This window comes from Porites lutea, chromosome 13 (genome assembly GCF_958299795.1).
Source record: "Porites lutea chromosome 13, jaPorLute2.1, whole genome shotgun sequence".
NCBI classification, from domain to species: Eukaryota; Metazoa; Cnidaria; class Anthozoa; order Scleractinia; family Poritidae; genus Porites; species Porites lutea.
This window is the reverse complement of record NC_133213.1, coordinates 8,718,629-8,730,349: the sequence shown is the minus strand read 5'-3', so window position 1 is coordinate 8,730,349 and position 11,721 is coordinate 8,718,629. Positions and strand designations below refer to the sequence as shown.

At 38.9% G+C, this 11,721-nt stretch overlaps 1 long non-coding RNA gene across 1 annotated transcript; it reads left to right on the top strand.

Annotated features, from left to right (window-relative positions):
- On the top strand, positions 1–3,431 carry LOC140923000 (uncharacterized). Its single transcript, XR_012164120.1, has 4 exons — positions 1–103; positions 234–289; positions 1,551–1,638; positions 3,056–3,431. It is a non-coding gene; the product is annotated as an uncharacterized lncRNA (long non-coding RNA).
- The last annotated feature ends 8,290 nt before the right edge of the window (positions 3,432–11,721 follow it).

The window sequence follows — 11,721 nt, the reverse complement described above, 5'->3', positions numbered from 1 at the left end:
ATTCACGCGGGCTCAAGTCTTCTTACAAAAAAGCACGTTCGTTCAGTCGTTCGTCCACGTTCGCACGCTTGAAATTTGTGATCGAAGATGTCGGGCAGAGAAGGTAAAGCGCTTAGAACAGCGATGTATAAGCGCTATATAAATTCCATTATTATTATTATTAGTGCATAACACTGAAAGCCAGAAGCTGAAGCGATTTGTCTCTGTTGTTTGTAAATTTGTGCTTTCCATAGGTGGCAAGAAGAAGCCATTGAAACAAGCTAAGAAGGAAAAGAAGGAGATGGATGAGGTGGAAATTTTATGTGTTTTGATTTAATTTTAAACTTAAGGTTATAAGCTTCAAAACTCAAATCGAGCTAAATCGCTTTGATTTCAACCAAGGTTTAGAACCTGCAAGAAATCATAGATTTTCTGGGATAACGTAGCATTGTTGCATTTTGCATTGAGCCTGATTTAAGCTTACATTTGCACATCAAAGTGTGTAGCCGATTGTTATTTTATAGTAAATGTTCTGGATTTACCGTTTGCTTGACCTATAGCGATGTATCGCTAAGTATGTATATAAATCAATGTTAAATCAACGTTGAATTACCTCACCTGCGATATGTTGTTGTCCTTTTGCTTCATAAAGGGATTTTGAGCAATTTTGAAAGATTTTGATCTAGTTCGCCGTTTACTTTTCCTAATAGTAGGAAGACAAGGGAGGAATCCTTGTTTTGAAAGGGCTCCAGGACCGGAGCGATTTTCTCCCCGAAAATCGCATCACCCTGATTTCAAACTTTGCAGTAATAAGGTCGAAAGATTCACGCTTCTCCTCGTACCTTACAATCGAAAATCCTATGACTCTCGCCAAACACCTCTCTAAGGCGGACAGTCAGGGCGGGTCCCAATGGTGTCCATCTTAGAGAGAGTTACATGTATTGTTTGTTGTGGATTGTGCATGAAAGGTATAAGTTTATTGTTTGTCTTGTGATAGTCTCTTAGTTATATATTGTTTGTAATATTTTCAGCCGCATACTTGCAGGTCTTCTTCAGGCGCAGTGTCAATAAACTGAGTGGGACTATTAATACCACCCTGGTTGTCAGTGATTGGTGTATCACAAGGAGATTGCCAAAAATGCACCAACCATGAGTGAAGTTTGTGATACACCAATTGCTATTATATCTAATTTGTCTCAGTTACATCCAACATTCTTTAGTGTGAATGAAGGTTAATTTTCCTTAGGTTATTGTTTGTTTGTGCATTTAAAATATCAATAACTATTATTAACTATAATTATTCAGGAACAAAGTGTTTGTTTGATTAATCTAGAACCTTATTGGTATCATTTTATGTTTGTGTTAAGTTTTTGAAAAACTCCTAATATTATTGTCCTGCAGAATGCTGGAACGATTGTAAACACATTCATTCCAAAGACTTAATTTTTGCTGTTAATGAAAATTTATTTCTCATTATAGAAGGTCGATTGTGTAATCTACTGTTTAGAAAATTATTTATGTATGCATAACTAATGAAAAGCATTAATTTTGGTGTTGACTTCTTTGTCTAGGATGATGTTGCACTCAAGCAAAAGTTAAGGGATGAGAAAAAAGCTCTGGAACAAGCAAAGGACAAAGCTGGAAAGAAAGGACCAATGGGTAGGTCCATTGAGGCCCGGTTCAAACGTCGGATTTCACACGTGCCGAACTTAACGCGAGAGTTAAACGCATGTGGAGTGCGATGTTTGAATATATTAAATTTGACTGTTTAAATTAAATGCGATGTTTGCCGTATCTTTGACTGAAACATTTGAACATTCGACTTAGGTTCGACTTTTGATTCAAACGTTGCATTTCACACATGCCAAACTTAATGCATGAATTTTAGCAAATTATTATTATATTACTAGGAATATTGAAAGCGAACAGAGTTAAATTCGACAGAGTTCAGAGAGTTAAATAATTTTGATGTATGAATCAAATGCCTTTTTTAACTATTTTCATAGACTAGAAGAGGAATTATTAAGTTTGGCACATGTGAAATTCAACATTTGAACTGGCCTTAGTTATTACATGTTTTTCTCTTAGTTAGTACATGCAGGGCTTGACAAAAACTTGAATTCTTACATGTCCATTGGGCAAGCAGCTCTACCATTTTGCTTGTCTGTGGTAACTACTTGCTTGTTCTAGTTTGTGTAAGATTTAGTTGCAGGATGCTTGCCTGGTTCCTTGCCCAGTGGCAAGTATACTTCAAAAGTTAGTTACTTGCCCAGCAAGAAAATCTACTCATCCTGGACTACCAGACTGGACTGTTTTTATCCCTGACATGTTCTGAATCTTACACTGATCCTGTTCTTTTTTTCTATTTCAAACTGACAAAACCCCCAACTCATCCTAACTTTTGGAAATGATCCCCTATAAGTCTTAGGTATTGTGAAAGTGACCCCCCACCTCACTGCTGTGGAAACTATGAATATTCTAGCTACAAGTTGTGCCAAATTTTACCACATACTTTATCTACAGTCGTGATTGTAATATGGATGTTTAATGTTTATGGCTGTTAAATTCATCATTTCAATTCGCTTTCGATACTGCTTTGTACTACTTTGATGAACTGACCCCCCAGGAAATGTTCCCTTAACTGAAATTGCCCCCCCCCCAAAAAAAAAAAAAAAAAAAAATATTATCAAGATTTTGTAAATGAACCCCCAACAAAATGCTCCTTTCCGTCACAGCTTAATATAGTATAATTAGATGTGCTTAGTGTGAGGAAAACAGCCTACATTTTGCAACCCCATGACTGGTTTCACGGCAAAATGACATCTGAGGAATGAGAGCAGAAATTCCATACTGATAGCGCGTCACTACCCAGATTTGGGTATTGCATCAGATTGGTTGAAGCAAATTTCCCATACAGCACAACCAATCAGAAGCACTAATCAGATCTGGTTAGTAACATGACACATCATCAGTATGGAATTTCTGACATTTTGTGGGGAAACCAAGGTTGTATAAGTGGCAGTTTACGGTAACCTTACATCACATCATGCAAACTTTTGTTCTATTGTTTCTATAGGTGGTAGTGGGATAAAGAAATCTGGAAAGAAATGACATTTTGGTCAACAACTGACCGACATACCATGAACATTGTACAGAGCCTGCTGAACTTATAAAAGGCACAACAATCACATTCCATGGGAACTTTTATTGAATAAAGTTAGGTGAATTTTCTTTTGTAAAATGTTTCACCAAAGGGTTTCTTTGTTTACTGGTTATCTCAATCTTAACATACACTTTTTTTTCAATTTCTTTCTTCCTTGGAGAAAGAAGTGATTTTGTTGAAGTATAGCAGGCTCCTGTATGAGCAAGTTGAAACCTTGGTATATCCTATATTCTTCCTGTGAAATAACTTAATTTGTCTTTGGCCATATAAAAAGTCCTTTATGGGTAAACTTGTTTGTTCAAGACAGCTGGATATCAGCCTCACTACAGTCGAACTTCCATATCCGTCCACCTCCCATACATGTAAGTGACCGCCTATCCAAAACACCAAAACTTTTCCACCTCCTGTGAGCGACCATGACCACTTTTTGGGCCTGAAAGTTTAATGACTTTCCATTGTTTTTAAGCTCTTGTAAGCGACCACTTGACACATTCTCTGATCTCTATGTTCGCTGTGTGCACTATGCTACTTAGAATATACAACATGTACTTGGAAATACACATGGCGTAACTTAGAAATTGCATTAAAGTAAAAGTGCCCAGACCTCTTCTCGGAAGAAGCCCCCTGTGATTCTATCCTTGAAAGCGACCACCTCCCATAAGCGACCACTGATTCTTTTCATTTTGGATGGTCGGTTACGGGAGGCTAAACTGTATTTCTCTTTTTGCATTTATGGGGTCCTTAACTTTGTTTATGCCTATAGAAATGCAAAAATAGACTAAAAAGAACTTTTTTGATAATCTTGACCACAAGATTACTTTATCTAAGCTTGATCACTATGGTATATCTGAGAATTGAAGTCATAAATAGCTTTTTAGTCATATGCTTGTATAGATAGAGAATATGAGGATTCTATCTTGTTCATAGTTAGAGATTATGTTAGAGAGCCACGCAAAACAATGTTCTGTTGGGGGCGGGGGAGGGGGATCAACACTAGAGAGCCTTCTCAACAAGCGGTGCCCGTAGCGGGGACCATTCACAGTCCACTCTTACTGTATTTATTCGATTAACCACCCTGGGTGCTTATTACATTTTTGGACTTTGAGGGTGGACACCTATTTGAGGTGGGCGCTTACTTGAGGCTGGGCACTTATTAAATTTTCACCATTTTCATTAAGTCTAGTATGTTTCTTTTGCAACAAAACAATAAATGCTAATAACAAAACACGAAGATGTAACAAAGCAAGGCTTCTGTAAAATACTCTGAAGAAAACTCTTGGGGAAGTCTCTTTTTAGTACTTATTCAATTTTTTGAGGGGTAAGGGGAGGAACGGGGGTGGGGTGAGGGTGGGCGCTTATTTGAGTTTGAGTGGAAAGGGGAGGGGGTTGAGGTGGGGCTGGGCGCTTATTTGAGGTGGGTGTTAATTCGAGGTTGGGCCCTTATTCGAATAAATACGATATTCTCAAACTGTGAATTAAAGATGAACGTCGATGACACGCATCTCTCGTATGCGAATAGTGATGTAAAAAAGTGCAAACAGCATTGAATCATGTCCTTGAGACCTATTGAATGTACGTACTTAGCTTTAACACGAGCCAACTTACTCTAAATGCGACTAAACCAAATTTATGCTGATAGGATCTGTCCAAAGGCTAAATAAATAAGCTGTTTACTGATTCCAAAAACAAACTTTCCGGCTGACAATTGACGTAACTTCCTCTGTTCAACAGGATAACCAAAGAATGATATACAAATACTCCTAAATAAAGTCACTCAGGCTTAACTAGTTACGTACGCCGCCTGATACGAAAACTCCGAAACCCAATGAGAAAAATTGGGAACTTATACCCCAACCAATGCAGTCACACAACCTCTTGGGGTTAAAAGTAAAAAATCAATCAATAGATAAATAAAGTAAGATGTAAAAAATGAAAGTTGAAAGTTCGAGAGCTGAGATGAATACATTACAACTGTCAAAACCTTATATACCTTACTTTGATAGAGTCAATTAACGCCATAACGGCTCATGTGCGCTCATACCAGTCGGAAAGTAGTTACATTCTCTGTCACTGCTACTTCGTTTAGCTGTACCGACTGTAAATACATTTAATAAAACAGCATTTAAATCGTTCAGTCCTAAGTGGAGGAAGTACTTGGGAGTGACCACAATTTCTTAGTAATCTTGTTTTACTGGGTGGAAGAAGATCCACCAAAGGTCCCTTAGCAGAGTTTGTGACATTCTTCCACAACTTATTCTCTGAGGCCTCTAGAAGGCTTAAAATGGGTGTGGCCTCCTTGAGAAAGCCAAAACGAACTGCTCTCTTCTGAAACTTATCAACTTTAGATAGATACTTATCATAACTTGCAACACTCCATAGTGAAATGCCATAAGTAAAAAGACGTATAATCAGACTATGGAAGAGGTGTTGAAAAGAGTCTATACTAAAACCATACTTCATGCACACTCGTAATATGTGAATACCCCTTCCTTCTTTGCCAAGAAGAGAACCGATTTGCTTGTCCCAGGTTGTAGGATTACTACAATGTATTAAAGGAGACGCCTAAAAGCTTAAGAACTGCTTCTTGTTTAATATCAAAAGTATTAGTGGGGAGAGGTCTTTTAGCTTTACCCTTTAAAAGCATTTCCTTGGTTTTAGTAAGGTTTATGGTTGTTCTGGGCCCAACTAAGTATGTTTTTCACTTCTCGGGGAGTTTGGTCTTCGGTTCCCTTAACCAAGACACTTAAAGTTATTAAAAAGTCATCTGCAAATTTAACCAAAATGGATATATCAGAATGAACAGCTTGTATATCATTCAACATTACGGAAAAAATAGGCCCAAGTATAGTGCCCTGAGGTACTCAACCGTTTATAGGCAAAAAAGGGTCATGTTACCATCAGCTATTACACCTTGTTGCCTCCTAAATAAGAAATTAATAATCCAGTTTATAATGTAGGGATTGATGTGCAATTCCCTAAACTTGTTTAATAAAATAAAGTAATTAACTGGCCTTAGAGAAATCAAAGGCAAAAACCCTTACAACATCTGCCTCTCTGGTGTCGAGCCATTTAAGCCGCATGTGTTGTCTTTTAATAAGAGCTAGGGTAGTATTGGTGCCTTCCCTTTATGCAAATTGTTTCGATGATACATGAGATCTAATGACAGGCTCCACTTCTGCTACATAAATAATTTTCTCTAACAGTCTAATGATAATATCAGTAACAGAAATGGGGCGAAGTTGATTCAAGGATGACGGGTTTCCTTACGAATGGGGGAAATATTGGGAAGTTTCCAAATACAAGGCACATTTTGAGACTTGATCGATAAGTTAAAGATGGAAGTAATTACGGGAGCAAGTTCCTCTCCAAATTATCTCCAGAACCATTGTAACAAGGAGCCTTGTGGTTAGCATAAGAATTTATCTGTCGAAAGTATTTATTCACTTCCTCCAGGGCAAGCAAAGAGCTGAGAAAAAACTTTTTCGATTCTCAACCACCCCTCAGTCACAATGAACGTTACTCGGGTGAAACAGGATTCAGATTTTCAGATTTTTTATTTTTTGCACAATTTCAAGAGGTTACTACAAAAGTTACAATGCATTACAAAAGTAAGAAAAAAAATTACACAAATCATCAAAGGTGAAATGTGCCCAGTGACCAAAGGAGCTTTTTTTTAATAGGCTTTTGAGTTGGTAACTGCCACGTACAAGTAACTGGCGTATACATTTACATAAAAACTACAAGTAACGTATAACGGTCACGCTTTACTTGTAAATTTCAGTTGAAACGGACAAAACATATACGTCACGCCGCCACCATTATGCAAATTCAGGTTGCAATTACAAAATCACTACAAACTCACGTCGAATTGACACAACAAAAGCTGACCAAAAAGAGCGCTTCTGGAATCGGGCTCATTAAGGTGACTCGACCCAGTTTTTTGGGGGGAGTACCCTCCTACTTTGAAGCTCTCTGGTATCCCCACCTTTACTTTTATCGTAAGTCTAACACATAGAATGGATAACATATAGATCAATCTACAATATAACGTAAAATTTTTGGCGATCGGAGTAAATGTCACGTGGTTATAATGCCACGCCCCTTTGAGGTCTGAGTCGAAAATCTGCTGTTGCAGGCATTTTTTCGTGAAAATCTCTCGGCTACACATAGCGCGCATTAGTGCCTTGCGCTGAACAGAGTTTCACCAAAATCGCAAAGACCCAATTCGAGAAATTCAGCGGTTTCCAAATTTAGGTCATAATTTATGCGAAAATGATAAGCAAACTTTACACGGATTATATCTAATAAACTATGAGATTCATCTCTTTATTTTGAGCATCCTTATAACAGATGGGTCCTTGCAAGTCAGCAAAACGCTTTAGGGCCTTGTAAATGCGCGCGATTTCGAGCAAAGCAAACATATAGAAATTATAGTTTTCGCTATTTGTTGACGTTTGTCAGCGTTTAAGAGTCTTTCTCACGAAAAAAGCATTTTCTTAAAAATTCGTAGTTTTTTTTCCTTCAAATTTTTTCAGGGCCACAATTGATTAACTAACTACCCGGACTCTGAATTTCATGGTCATTGAAAAACTGTGACATTATCTTCTATAAGCCCAAACTTGAGTAAACATTGAAGATTTTTAGCGTTTTGGCTGAGTTTGTGCTTTGGGAGTTGTCTATTGTTTCTAGTCTGTCATTATACAGCATTCTTGTTCAGCACGCGTGCAATGACCGCGCTTGGCTGACTTCCGAATGCTCACCGAGATATGATCAGTTTGGTACAGTGAGACAGGCCATGCCTTGATACATACAGGTTTAACTCACAATTTTTAATCAATTCTCGTGCTTCTTGTGCCTTTGCAAAAAAATCAAGAAGTGCTACACACTAAATCTACTTACTATTAAAAAAATATCATTTTTTCATATGTTTAATGCAAGCGAATAATCAAACCAACTCGTGACGGGAATATCTCGGTGAGCATTCGGAAGTCAGCCAAGCGTGGTCATTGCACGCGTGCTGAACAAGAATGCTGTATAATGACAGACTAGAAACAATAGACAACTCCCAAAGCACAAACTCAGCCAAAACGCTAAAAATCTTCAATGTTTACTCAAGTTTGGGCTTATAGAAGATAATGTCACAGTTTTTCAATGACCATGAAATTCAGAGTCCGGGTAGTTAGTTAATCAATTGTGGCCCTGAAAAAATTTGAAGGAAAAAAAACTACGAATTTTTAAGAAAATGCTTTTTTCGTGAGAAAGACTCTTAAACGCTGACAAACGTCAACAAATAGCGAAAACTATAATTTCTATATGTTTGCTTTGCTCGAAATCGCGCGCATTTACAAGGCCCTAAAGCGTTTTGCTGACTTGCAAGGACCCATCTGTTATAACGATGCCCCAAATAAAGGGATGAATCTCTTAGTTTATTAGATATAATCCGTGTAAAGTTTGCTTATCATTTTCGCATAAATTATGACCTAAATTTGGAAACCGCTGAATTTCTCGAATTGGGTCTTTGCGATTTTGGTGAAACTCTGTTCAGCGCAAGGCACTAATGCGCACTATGTGTAGCCGAGAGATTTTCAAGAAAAAATGCCGGCAACAGCAGATTTTCGACTCAGACCTCAAAGGGGTGTGGCATTATAACCACGTGACATTTACTCCGATCGCCAAAAGTTTTATGTTATATTGTAGATTGATCTATATGTTATCCATTCTATGTGTTAGACTTACGATAAAAGTAAAGGTGGGGATACCACAGAGCTTCAAAGTAGGATGGTACCCCCCCCAAAAAACTGGGTCGAGTCACCTTAAAAGGTGTTAACCACCTGGTTCCCCAGGCGACAGTACATCTTAAAAATAGAACTTTGACCTTTTTTCGACTACTGTAGTACGATGTGCGGAACCTGTGTGGTAACTTTACAATAAAAGCTGCAAAAATCAGGCCCGGCCAGGGGGGGGGGGGAGGGGGGTAGTGGGATACCAATATACCTCAAAATCGTAAAATGTGTGATACTAAATACCTAAAATTATTTTGAATCAGAATACTATATACCTGAAAATGAATAAGTCAGATCTTAATAAAAGAGAAACTCCTGGTTCACTGTCCTCTTCCGCTTCCTTTGCGGTCGGCCAGCATCCATGGTGATCGAATCCTCGTCACCTTGTCCATGCATCAACGCTCTCTGCAACAGAGAGTTGTTACATAGCGAGCACTGTCATAGTCATCAACCACATCCTCTAATAGTTTTGTATTATACAGTGGGCTGTTTGGAGCAGAACGCGATTTGTATATTCGGGAAACTACAACATACGTAGACTGGGTGATGACAATGTTACGTGCTGTGCTGGTATCTTGGTGTTGAACGGGGATGTCTTCATTGAGAAGCACATCAAAGTCAACTGAATATTGCGCCGGGGGTGCAGACTCGTAGAGGTTCAATAGCAAGGTGCCTGGCTTGTCTTTTGTTGAAAAGTTCCTTGTGGTATTCTGTCTGACACTCTTACCGTCACTGTACCCACTGGCGGATCTCATCCAATTGCTTCTTGAATAAGCAACCAGACAAAGGCTTCGGTAATTTTGCAAGGTCGCAGAAGTTTATATCAACATCACCTAAAGTAGGCTGAAGGTAGACGCACGAGGCCACTGGATCTGTAAAGTACCTGTAGCTTGTACCTGTGACACGTTTTAATAATTCGTTAATACATCTGGGAAAACGCAAGCAAAAGTAGAGCATCATGGGAGTGTCCGTGTTACCCCCTCTCATACTGGAAAAGAAGTTTAACAAAGAGAGTTAAAAGGCTTGCAACGTCTAAGTGTTGAATGAAGTTTGGATTGAGTTCCGTCACCTTTATCCTCAGTCTAGTGAGGCTTCCAGTATCATCTTCACGGAGTTCAGTGTAGTAGCAGATAGTGTTCCGTCTGGTCCTTAGGTCTGGGAAGTTGAGCCCTTTATACCCTGAACTTTTAACGAGGCTTCTTCGTGAAAAGCGTAGTAATGCTGGATGCAGGTAACTGTCTCATCAAAACCTAACCTTGTGGTTGCCCCAGTCAGATTGAAGGCTGACAGAAAGAGTCACAGGTTTTGTAAGTATTTGATTAGGGCTTGAACACAATTTCGAGCATCCGCACTATTTCACCTGAGCATTAGATCGATAATAAAACTGAGAAATGAATTATACATTTCTTAGTGATTTCTGTACCATATACCGAATACCTAAAATTCAGGAAAAACTGAATACTTTATACCCGAATTTTGAGCAAAAAATACCATATACCTGAATTAAAATGGCCCGGGATACCGTATACCCAAAACCTCTGGCCGGGCCTGAAAAATTGCGAGAAAAGAGCTACCCGCATCCTGACATAATCAAATTATGAAAGTTATGCTGAAAAAATTTTGGACATTTTGAGGTGGAAAAATCTTGGCTGTCAACAAAACGTACTAAAGGCAGTCGTGGTATAATTCCATTGCCTAATAGCTCCAGACTATTTGGCCTCGAAATTCTCTGAACGCAATACAAGCTACAACCTGAGGGACTCACAAATTTACATTGACGCAATAGTTAGAGAACTTTTTGTAAAACGCTGATGAATTGCCCGTGTATAAACAAAGGTTTATTAGTTTAGTATGAATCATATAATTACGATGTAGTGAGTTAATGTTTGAAACAACCACAAAACAAGTTTGGTGTTGTACTTTAGTTTGAGGTTTCTGATACCACGACGGCTGCGAAAACTCAATCGGTCGATCGAATATAGGCAAAACGACAAATCTGCTCCTGCAATACTATTTTCTTGGACATCTCAGTACTTTCATTGCTCGACTACGTCGTGAAATTTCGTAGTTTCACCTTTATAGAGGACATAAAGAAGAGACGACGAACTTCTCTTTCCCTTTCTGAACTCGGATATGGTTGTTAGTTATTCGGCTTCAGAAGAGTTCGCTTGCATTTGACAAGGCAAGCGAGTTGGAATAATCGCGACAGAGATTTACAGAACACTTTTTCGCCGACGTTCAGTCGTGGCCTTTGCTGTCGTGGAAACTCCCTAATTAATCAGCCAATGATTAGGGAGCTTAAGTAACTACGACGGCTTCGGCGGTGGAAACGCCACTTTAAATTGCGTGCTGTCGAGTCATTTAATCCCTCTATTATCTTGTTTTAAATCGGCCAAAAACGCGGGAACGAGAAAAAAAAAGATCAGAGTTGATACACCAAAGATATCACTTAAGTTCGAACTGCAGAGACAGGTGCAGAAGGCACAAGTTTAATAACTGGACCCAAGTGTAATAAAGGTCTTATCTGTAATAACATTTGGACCCAAGTGTATGATAAAGGTCTCATCCAGCCTTCTCCTCAGGTGCTACGTTTTTCGCATGGTTTCGCAAAGAGGCGAGCGCAAAACGCGAGTGACTAGTGACGACGCGCAAGGGACCATGGGAAAGGTAAAAAAAGGGAGGTTTAGCGCCGTCTAGCCCGTTTTCTCCTTCCCGCCTTCCTTTGCGCGCAAATTTTCATCGAGAGAGAGAGAGAGAGACGTCTGGGTACGGGGCAGGGTCTCATCTGTTTTATAA